Consider the following 10553-nt stretch of genomic DNA (forward strand, 5'->3'; position numbering starts at 1 on the left):
AATGTCCACTCTTGTGAGGCCCCCGTGGTCAACGAGCCTCGAAGTCTGCGAGAGCAGAGACGTGGCCGTGGTAACATGCATCAGCAGCAGCATCCTTACGTCACTCATGCTCACCTCTGCATACCACGGGCATGCTTTGTTTTGTCTTATTTTAAGATTTTATTTATTTATTTGAGAGAACACACGTGTGCATGTGCAAGAGAGAGCACAGCGGGGGGGCGGGGGTGCAGGAGGAGAGGGAGAAGCAGACCCGGGACTTGATCCCAGGACCCTGGGATCATGGCCCGACTTGACGGCAGAGCTTCACCAACTCAGCTGCCCAGGCATCTCCCACAAGTACATTTAAAATCATACTTAAAAAAAAAAATGAAATGCTTCCTGGATTTAGACACTAGACAACGAGGTTGTAATCATTGGGAGTATCATTAATGGACTTGAATAAATTGGCCATAAGGATCTTCCTGAGGAAAGGTTCCCCAGCCAGATTGCAAGGCTGGGGATACCCAGCATAGTCGTGGCCCAGGGGCTTCGGGGTGGGGGGCGGCGGCCGTGAGCCCGGGCCTGGGATTCCGTCTGGGGAATAGCCCAGCCTGTGCAGTGGCAACGGTGGGAAGTCTAGTGGACACCCGGACACCAGGCTCCAGACTGGGAGGCTCTCCCCACTGGGTCCTCACGTGCGTGTACGCAGCTCACGCACATTTCCACAGACAAGCGTGTGACCCGCACTTGAACCCGACGGGAGGGCCTGGGGATGGGGTGGCCTGAAAGGCAGCACGGGAGCAATGAGGCGAGTTGGAGACTTGGGTCTCCAGCCTGCCGAGACAGGATGTTTTTCTTTTTCACAGAAGGTGAGAAGAGGGATGGTGCCTGGCCAGCGAGGCGGTGGCACGCCGTGTGAGGAGCGGCACCCCAGGAGGAGTGTCTCTCACCTTGTCCGCCCTCGGCAGATGTCAGGGAGGAGCTGCTGGTGCTCTGCAGGCCATGTGCTGCTCAGATAGTGACCCAGGGCTGGAGCCGGGGGACTTGAGGCTCGACTGCCTGGAAACACCTGTCCCACAGACGGAGGCTTTGGGGGGGCACCTAGGGACCCCACCTGAAGTGAGTCAGGGACAGAGGGTGTGGAGGCTTGCTCATCACTGGCCTCCACCTCCGAGGAGCCCTCTGGAGACACCCCGGGGCTGGGGCAGGTGCCTGCTCTGGCCTCGTTCTCTGCATTCCTGACTGTGCTCCCCTCTGCCTGGAGGGCTCACATCAGCCAGGCAGGGGGTTCAGAGGTGCGGGATTCAGAGGGGCAGAGCCAGGCACTCCCTGGCCCGGCCTCCTCGGGCCCTGGCATTCCTGGGAGCAGCCACCAGTGCCAGGGCCCGCGCACCCAGCCCCACACTCCTGAAGCAGTCCTGTGAGGGGGCAGCCGCAAGGACACCCGAGTTCCAGGCTCGTCTCCCCCAGGGAGTTTGGGGACTGCCTTGTGGACGCGGGAGCGGGCATGTGGTTTGGGGGAACGCATCCCGCTGACCTGTACCCGTGTCCCTCAGTTTCCCCACAGCGGAGCCGATGTGCTTCTGATTCCTTCTTCGCGATTCTGAAGGCCCGTGGGAACTGTCAGTGCGTGTCTGACGTTGGCTGCCTGTCAATTAACGGGGGTCATGGGTTTTGGCAGGAGAGGCCGCGGGAGCTGGGCTGTCCTTGCAGGTGGTGCACACTCCATCTGTCACCCCACTGGCCCCGGACCTGTGTCCAGTCCATGTGACTCTGACTCGAGTCACAGGAAACGCTCATTTCCACGCTGCTGGATCACGTGTGGCAGCTGCTAAGGAAGCCACCTCTTCTCATAATTTTTGTTAAAAAATATTTTATTTATTTATTTATGATAGAGAGAGAGAGAGAGAGGAGAGAGAGAGAGAGAGGCAGAGACACAGGAGGAGGGAGAAGCAGGCTCCATGCCGGGAGCCCGACGTGGGACTTGATCCTGGGACTCCAGGATCATGCCCTGGGCCAAAGGCAGGCGCTAAGCCACTGAGCCACCCAGGGATCCCCCTCTTCTCATAATTTGGCATATGAGGAGCACATACACTGCATGTTTACCCATCGACCCCATGGAAAGCTGTCCTTCGGTGACATGAAGGGCATATCGTAGCTCTCTGTGTGCATGGCGCGTGAGTGCGTGTGTTTGCACACAAGGGACAGAAAACCAACAACACATGAGCACTTGTCCAGTTGGGATGCTCACCGCCCAGGTGCAGCGCGTCCTCTCCGTGGCTGGTGTGCAGACAAGGAGCATAGGCTTGCTGAGGGCTGAGGGGGCAAGCCCGAGCCCCTGTGCCCTGCTCTCCATGTCCGTGGCCTGGGCTGGTGCCGCTGCTTCTCGCACACCCGCCGCTGAAGTACCCACCGCCCCGTCTGCGCCGTCTCCCAGCACTCAGCCCGGCCGTTGGGGACACATGGCCCGTGTGCAGCCCCCTCCCCCTGCACTGTCCATGGAGAGCTAGAGGCTCCCAAGCCGGGCAGGTTGGTGTTCCTTCCCCAGGTAATCAGAGGTACAGATAGAACAGAGCCTCTGGCTGACGGACGCCCGGTGGACAGGGCTGTTCATTTATGGGGTGCAGCAGGGCCGGCTGGGAAATTTTGGTCACTTTAATTTACCGTATCCAGCCTGCCTGCTGCACGCGGCGGCACTTTTATCAAGCCCTGTGAGGTGGTATTGATTTTTTTATTTTCTATGTAGGATAAGAAGACAGAGAGTTAGGGCAGGAGTGAATGAAGAACTTTCCTTGGATGGCCGTGGCTCTGCACCTTATTCCATCCTGTCGTCTATGCTTCAGATGAAGTTGGGCATCAAGGCTGCTGAGGGGACAGACAGGCTGCAGCACAGCAGCAGCGGGAAGGCCTGAGGCGGACGGGGCAGAGTGAGGAGGCCCGGGGGTAGGGGACAGACAGACGAGGAGGCTGGGGGTGGTGACAGATGAGGAGGCTGGAGGGGGGAACAGATAAGTAGGCAGGGGGACAGATGAGGAGGCGGGCAGAGGGACTGAGGAGGTTGGGAGCCCTGGAGCCCCAGGTCCAGCAGCACCGTCCTCACAGTCTGCTCGCCCCAGGTCTGCACATAGTGACTATGCAGCAGGACAGTCACCACTTCTGCCTGGAGATTTATTTCCTGAAATTAAGAAATGAACAGACACAAAATGACAACAAAACACGCAGGCTGCACACAACCCCTGTGTCCCTAGGTAATCTTCCTGTTTGTTCTTGTGACAGGATCCCGGGGACATGTCCAGGTGTGAACCCCAACCCCAGGTGTGGACCCTGACCCGGATGTGGGCACCAACCCCAGGTGTGGGCAGCATCCCTGTCAGCAGAGCTCTGGGAGGCAGAGGTGGCCCACAAGGGCCCTGGTGGCAGCACGAAGTGAGTCTTTCTGTCCTCAGACCCTGTAGCGAGCGCAGGGCCCCCAGTCCTTGTTTCAGCACGCCAGAGTCTGGTGCGCATAATGGAAGGTGATGCAAAGCAGAGGCTCACCATGTGACCTCCCTGTGTGTTGGAGGGGACGGGGACATGGCGTAAGAACAGGATTCCAGGAGTCTAGCTGCCGGGTGTCTGCTGCTCTGTCGTTCACAGTGGCCCCCCCTTGATACGCCCGATGGAGACGGTTGCTTGCTCGAGCCTTCCTTCTTTGGAGCTGGGGATGTGCTGATGACGCGGGTGCTGTGAGGACAGATAGCAGCACGGCTCTGACCTGGTGTGTGTGGCCTGACGGCGTCCTGCTCCCGCTTTCAGAGGCACGGTGAACCCCAGGACCATACTCGTCCCTGAGGCAGCAGGTGCACTCTCTTGGCTCCCGTACCGTCGAGGAGTGATATGTGGCTTAGCACAGACAACGAGGCACACATGTGGAAGATGGGGCAGCGGGTCCTGTGAAAGTAGCCTCGGAGTCACCGCAGAGCCATGTGGAAAGAGGGGCTGGGGGACTACAGGCGGGCGGAGGGCCGGGCACACCATCCAGAGCAGGTGGGAGCCTGCTGCCCCTGGGGCAGTGCTCGGCCTCCTCCAGACACTTCAAAGACCCCCGTTCAGCATGACCAGGTAGGACAACAGCATGCGTAGGCAAGGGGGTCTGACCTGAGGAGCCGTGACCTCGTTGTGAGTGGGTTCCCCTGTGGTTTGGTCGTCACAGGAGGGAGACACTTCAGTCTGCTGGGTCATGGAGTAACTTGAGAAACCAGACGAAGAGGGTGTTTGTGAACATGGGCACACCCATGTCTTCTCTCCATGTCAATATCCTTTGTTTACAAGACGGTGATCAAATCCCCCCTCACACAAATCCAGAGCTGGTGCGTGATGCCGGGTCCTCGTGCACTCAGCTCAGGGACAATGTCGCTCACTTACACATGCAACCCAACCAAGCACTGGGTTTACTTTTACAACGTGAATTGTGTGGTCAACAGCGGGGTGGTGCTTGGATAGCACAGGTGCGTGCACAGTAATCTGGGAGCTGAATCCGTAGAGATCTTTCATTTCCTGGCCCCGCAGCTTCCGACTTCTGATGGCCCCTCTTTCCGTTCTGACCCTCACCTGCACTCGTAGGTGGGGCGGCTGTTTGCAGATGAGGCGTCCCCTGTGACTGTTCCAGAGCAGGTGCCTGGGGAATATCTACTGCTGAATAACTGGTGTGTGTGTGTGTGTGTGTGTGTGTGTGTGTGTGTAAATGATATGTAAGATTGGAATGTAAAATTCCCTAAAAAAAAGGATTTTGCTAATGTATGAAGTTGAATCAGAAGAGGCATGAACGAGACTTAGAATTAGGCCTGATGTTAATATCCTCGAGGCCAAACATGGCCATTCATGCCAGGCATCATATCCCCTTAGCATCTGCAACTTTAAATCTAATAATGTAACTTGATGCTTTAAAGAAAAACACCTTTAACCTCAAGGCTCTTCTTCTTCCGTTAAAATCAACAAAGGGAACCCGTTATTGGCCGAGGACGACCTGGTGGTAACTTGCAGGAGGCGTCTATGTCGAGAGAGGCCCAACATGATTGGAATAAGGTTTCAGTGAAATAAAATTAATATGTGACTTTAAACATGGGGTTTGCTAAATGTGTCTATTTTGCAAAGAGATTGATGCCTCTTCCCATGAAACCAGGCCAAGTCTGCCTCACCCCGATTCTACCTAACGCTGTAAGGGAGGCTTTCATGGGCACTTAGTGGGCCTGGATGCTTCCTTGCTCTCCAATGCTTTCAATGCGAGGGATAACCGGTACCTGAGGCCTCCCCGCCTGTCGGAAAAGGTCTCACGGCAGGTGAGCTGTTGTTTGCAGAGCAGCTTTGGTGATGCCGTGCTGCTCACAGATAGGGCACATCAGGGCCCTTGGTTGCCCCCGCAGCACGCAGGTCCCCCCGAGAAGGAGGTGCATGTGTGGCTGTGGGTTCCAGGACCGCTGGAAGTGCCGTGGGATGCACGGACCCTTCCTGACAGATGGACGGATGCTCTGGGAAGCAGTAACAATGGCAGGAGTGACATCGCAATAGTAAGTGGGGGACGTGGGATGGGGCAGAAAGACAGACTTTCCTAAAAAGGCATCTCTTCTCCCTCAGAATGCAGACCTAAGCGTGTCCCTGGGACGCGCAGGGAGGAGACACAATGGAGAGTGATCAGGGATAGCGGCTGCAGTTCACCCGGGTTATTTCTAGGCAGCCACACAAAAACGTGATGGAAATAATTTAGACATATGGATAAGAGCCTTCAAAATCAATAGTGCTGCAAAAGATGAAGCATATGCTGATGCAATCAAACAGAATTGAATTTCATACAAATGTTAGCAAATCTATATCGGATTATCACAGGAAAACTTCATTTTCATTGATTTATAATGTATTATTATTGCCTCCACCAAACTGCCACAGACAGCCGTTTAGCAGCTGCCGAGTGCCTTAAGGGTAAATAAGAGATATCACTGATGGGGAGGCTCGACGATGTTTGGGGGGCCGATAACTCACGGGGATGGCAGGTGTGACACTAACGGCTCTTCCCGGTTCTTTCCGCTGCGCCACATCATTCTGGAGGACTTGGGTGAGCAAGGGGCTGTGTGTGGGTGGCATGTGCGGCTGGAGGGAGTTGGGAGGAGATGTCCTCACGGGGAAACAGTCAGTGGGCGCACAGCCAACCAGACAGCCGAGGGCATGCACACCTGGGGCTGCACCAAACCCCCATCTCTGTCCCCACCTCTGTGATGTGAACAAATCATGGCAAGGGTGTCGTGTTTGAGGCCTTGTTCCCTCTGCCGGGGTCTGCGTGCTGCGGCCGTTGCTCCATCCCGCCGTCCCTCGGGCTCCAGGGCTTCACCGCCAGTGGCTGTGTTCCTACCAGAAGTGCAGGGTCGGCCTTCTGGGTCGTGGAGTGGCAGGGCTGCGCTCCTGGGAGCAGAGGATGTGAACAGGGACTGTGTCTCCTGAAACACAGACATGGGATTAACAACAACGAGCCGGGTCATCACATTAAGACTTCAGCTCGTGGCCATAAAAAATAAACTAGGAATCTGGGTATTAATCGTGTTCCTTCATTGAAAGTAGGTTTTTTTTACTGAAAAGTGAGACAAAGTTATCGTGTTTTAAAAGGTCACCTTTTTTGCAGTCTTTGGATCATGTGTGTCAGTGACACTGCACCTGCCGCTTGTGACAACTCCGGGTCCCTGCTTCCCTTTGTCCGGTGACTCTGCAGGGGTCAGAGGTCTATTTTGCCAGGATCCTCTCTGTTGAACGTTCAGAGCAGTTTGCTCGCCCTTTCTCACGCACTGTGGGGAAGGGCAGCGTGGCCAACCTTGGGCAATGCTAAACTCCAGCATTCAATAGCTGCTCAGTGCCCACCCGGTGTGGATGCCACTGCAGGAGGAGGCACCCTCAGGTACTGCCCCTCTGGTGGCCACAATCCCAGGGCGACCTCAACGCTGCTTTCAGTGGTCACCCCAGGAGCCTGTCTGGGTGTCACTGGGTAAACACATGCTAGTTGGAGCTGCGGGTGCTCATGGGATGACCCGGGGCAGATGCCCTGTCCTCCCAGAGAGGAGACCATGAGAGGGCGAGGCTCACCACCTCCTCTTCCTCCTGGTTCCCCACCTCCCTCGTGTGAACACCAGGCAGAGGGTGGGTGGGCCTGTGCCCGGGTCAGGAGCCCCCTTCCTGCTGCCCACCTGGGAGAGGGGCTGCAGGGTAGCGTGGGGCTGTTGCCACCTGTCTCACCCGCCCAGGAGAACACAGGCAGCCACACCCACTGCACTTGGTGCCGGGGTCGTCTGGGGCCCGCATACTCATGCTGCTCGGACGGACAGTGGGTCAGCTGTCCGCTCCTTGGAAGCCGGGCACCATGCACAGCTGGGTGTGTGCCTCTTCAGTCTCACCGGGAGCATGATGGCCCCGGTCAGTTCTGACAGAGCCAGCCGCTTAGACCCAGTTTGGTTGGTCTGGGTCTCCTCCCCTGTGTCCCCTTTCTGTGGCCACGGTGCCTGGACACTGCTGCTCCCGGTGAACCTTGCTGGGCTGTCCCATGCCTACCATGTCCATGACCACGCATGTGTCCTCCACCTGCCGGCAGCCAGATGCCAGCCACCCCTCGCACGCAGGACCTGGGGCCAGCAGGGGGTGTGGAGTGTGGCCTCAGCTCTGCACCCTCAGAATGCACCTCTGGCGTCACAGGTAGGGGGTGTCTATCTAGATGGGCCCCCACCCAGCCCTGCCATGTTTGGAGACCCACTGGGGGAATGCCATGGCTCCCTTGCTGTGCAGACCCCCAAGCCCCGACACAGCTGTCACCTGCGCCACAGGTCGTTCTCCCAGACCTAGAGTTCAGGACCATGGAGACCCCAAGGTCAAGACTTAGCTTGTTTGCTTGGTGTCTACATAGGTTCAAGGGTAAGATCTATACACAGAGAAGTGCACAGATCTTGAGTGTTGGTCTGAAGAATTTTCACGATTTCACAAGAACACTCAGAATGAGAACCAAACCCTCACTCCAACCCCCTGAGAAGATTCCCATCAGCAGCTTTCCTGTCCCAAACAGCTCCTGACGTCGGCAAGGAGACCTGGCTGGGCCTGCCCTGGGCTGCATGTACTCATATGTGTCCTCTCACGTCTGGCATCGACACGCAGCCTGTTTTTGAGACTCGTCCTTGTGGTTTTGTACATCAGTGCCTATTCCCTTTAGGGCCAGGTAATTTTGATCCTCTTCCCATTTCTCCTTCGGCTCCTTTTTTCCGGGGTGGGGGGTGCTGAGGGCTGAGTGATAGTTTGAAGAACAGAGGATCGCAGGATAAACAAAGGGATGGGGAGAATAAAACCAGTTGAAGCCCCACATTGCCCCATAGGTACTGACGCGATGGTCACTCGTATTTAACTCACCTCAGTACGTCTGATTTCTCCTTCCTTCCTTCTTCTGCATCATGAATCATCAGCATTGTGTTACTCAGTGTGCTCTGAGCACCATCTGCTTTACTGCTGCCTGATTACAGAAGACTGAGAACACCAAGGAGGCCAAGTCTCAGCCCTGCCTTTGCAGGAATCGGCAAGTGGATCCTCAGATTCGTATAGAAATGCAAGAGGCCTAGGGGAACCAAAACATACCAGAAAATAACAAAACCAGAGAATTCATACTTTCTGATTTCAAGACTTACTACAATGTACAGTCATCAAGAGATTGTGGTCCTGGCAGCAGGATATACAGACCAAGGGGGTGAAATCGAGAGAAACAGACCCTTGCGTGCATGGTTGACGGGTTTGAGACACAGGCGCCAAGAACACTCAATCGACCGTTTCCACAAATGCTGCCAGGACAACGGCATGTGCATGGGTGGAAGAATGAGGGTGGGCCTCCAGCGTGCACACAGACGTTGCCTCAAAGCATGTCAGAGATCCGGATGTCAGCGCTAAAATCAGAAGACTCTTAGCAGAAAAGAGAGGAGCAGATGGTCATCATCTGGGGTTAGCCAATGACTTCTTGGGTCCAGCATCGAGGGCTCAGTCAGCAAAAGAAGAAACAGATAAGCAGGATTTATTTCATCCGGGTTAACAACTTTGTGCTACACACAACACCGCCAAGAACATGAAAGGACGGTCCACAGAGTGGAGGAAAATACTTGCATGTCGTACATCTGGCGAGGACTCGTATCCCAAGTGTATAAAGAGCCCTAACAGCTCAGTCGTGAAGGACCTAGTACGGACACGGCTCAGGGAAGCCGGATGGGGCCTACCAGCTCCTGAAGAGGCATGGATCCAAACCTGGACCCCTCACCCCCAGGATGGCTGTGCTCAAACCCATGGGAAAGACTTGGGTCTGGGCGAGGATCCGGAGAGACTGGAGCCGTCTGTCATGTTGGCAGGGACATGGAATGTCACAGCTACCGTGGAAGGAACAGCTGGCAGGTCCTCCAAGCATGGAACACAGGGCTCACATCTGACCCGGCAGCAGCTCCCATCCTCGGTGAGGCCAAGGGAAATGAACACATGCCCACGCGAAATCCCTGACGTGGACATTTGCAGCCGTGCATTCGCAGTGGCCGGAAACAGAAACAAGCCTGCGTCCATGCTGATGAATGGAGTCGCAGGTGCCATGGACCCATGTCACCCGGAAGCACAAGGACTGGCATGCTTATTCACCACACGGACAAGTCTTCTCAACAAGCCGAGTGACAGAAGCCTGTTGCCGGAGACTTGTGCTGTCCGGGCGGGTGGATCGCTCGGGGATAGCAGAGGGGAGCTGCCCAGCGCCAAGAGTGGGCGCTGGAGAGCAGCTTGGCTTTGCTTTTTTTTTTTTTTTTTTTAAGATTTTATTTATTTATTCATGAAAGACACACAGAGAGAGGCAGAGACACAGGCAGAGGGAGTAGCAGGCTCCCTGCAGGGAGCCCCATGTGGGACTCGATCCCAGGACCCTGGTGTCATGCCCTGAGCCGAGGCAGACACTCAACCACCGGGCCCCCAGGCATCCTCCGTCCTCTTCCTTTCATTGAAGGAAACCCCCAGACTTGCAGAAGGTTTGCCATCTAGACAGTGGCACTGCTCAGAGTCCGACACTGACAATATTGTAATGGTGCCTCTATCGGCGGCTGAGATGTTTGCTTTTTCACTCCCAGGTGTCCTCGCAGTTGACAGGTGAGCTGGGAACCCTTGTGGCCAAAGGGTCGCAGGCACTGTCCCAGCACATCCCCTGTGGGGAGGAGGGGCGCTGGGGCTGGGAGGCTGATGGCCTCCTCTGCGGCACACCCTGTGCTGGGGGCCGTGCTTACTGAGCCCCTCGGGTCCCTGAGCACTTGCCTCTCCTCGAAGCGGAGCCATCAGCTAAGCACCTCAGGTTCTGCCAGTCATCTCGGTGGTGAAGGTGCCCCTTGCTTCTCCCAGGGGGTGGATTCTGGGAAATCCAGAGAACAGGGAATCTGTGAAGACCTGCCGGTGAGAGTGGGGCCTGCAGTCACCACCCCACACACCCTGTGCCTGGGCCAGCCCCTCACGAGTTTAGAGAACATTCGTCCAACAACCGCTGGGTGTCATGCGCAAGGCCACAGCCAGAA

The 10553-nt window shown here is 56.1% G+C and overlaps 1 long non-coding RNA gene across 3 annotated transcripts; it reads left to right on the forward strand.

Moving 5' to 3' along the window:
- The first annotated feature begins 257 nt into the window (after nucleotides 1-257).
- LOC144299218 (uncharacterized) lies at nucleotides 258-5275 on the forward strand. Of its 3 annotated transcripts, none has more exons than XR_013365967.1 (5): nucleotides 258-1605; nucleotides 2726-2906; nucleotides 3096-3227; nucleotides 3616-4080; nucleotides 4172-5275. It is a non-coding gene; the product is annotated as an uncharacterized LOC144299218 (long non-coding RNA). The 3 variants fall into 3 exon arrangements; XR_013365974.1 differs by having other exon boundaries at nucleotides 258-1098; XR_013365961.1 differs by having other exon boundaries at nucleotides 258-2906.
- The last annotated feature ends 5278 nt before the right edge of the window (nucleotides 5276-10553 follow it).

The sequence above is a fragment of the Canis aureus genome, chromosome 1, assembly GCF_053574225.1.
Source record: "Canis aureus isolate CA01 chromosome 1, VMU_Caureus_v.1.0, whole genome shotgun sequence".
In the NCBI taxonomy this organism is placed as follows: Eukaryota; Metazoa; Chordata; class Mammalia; order Carnivora; family Canidae; genus Canis; species Canis aureus.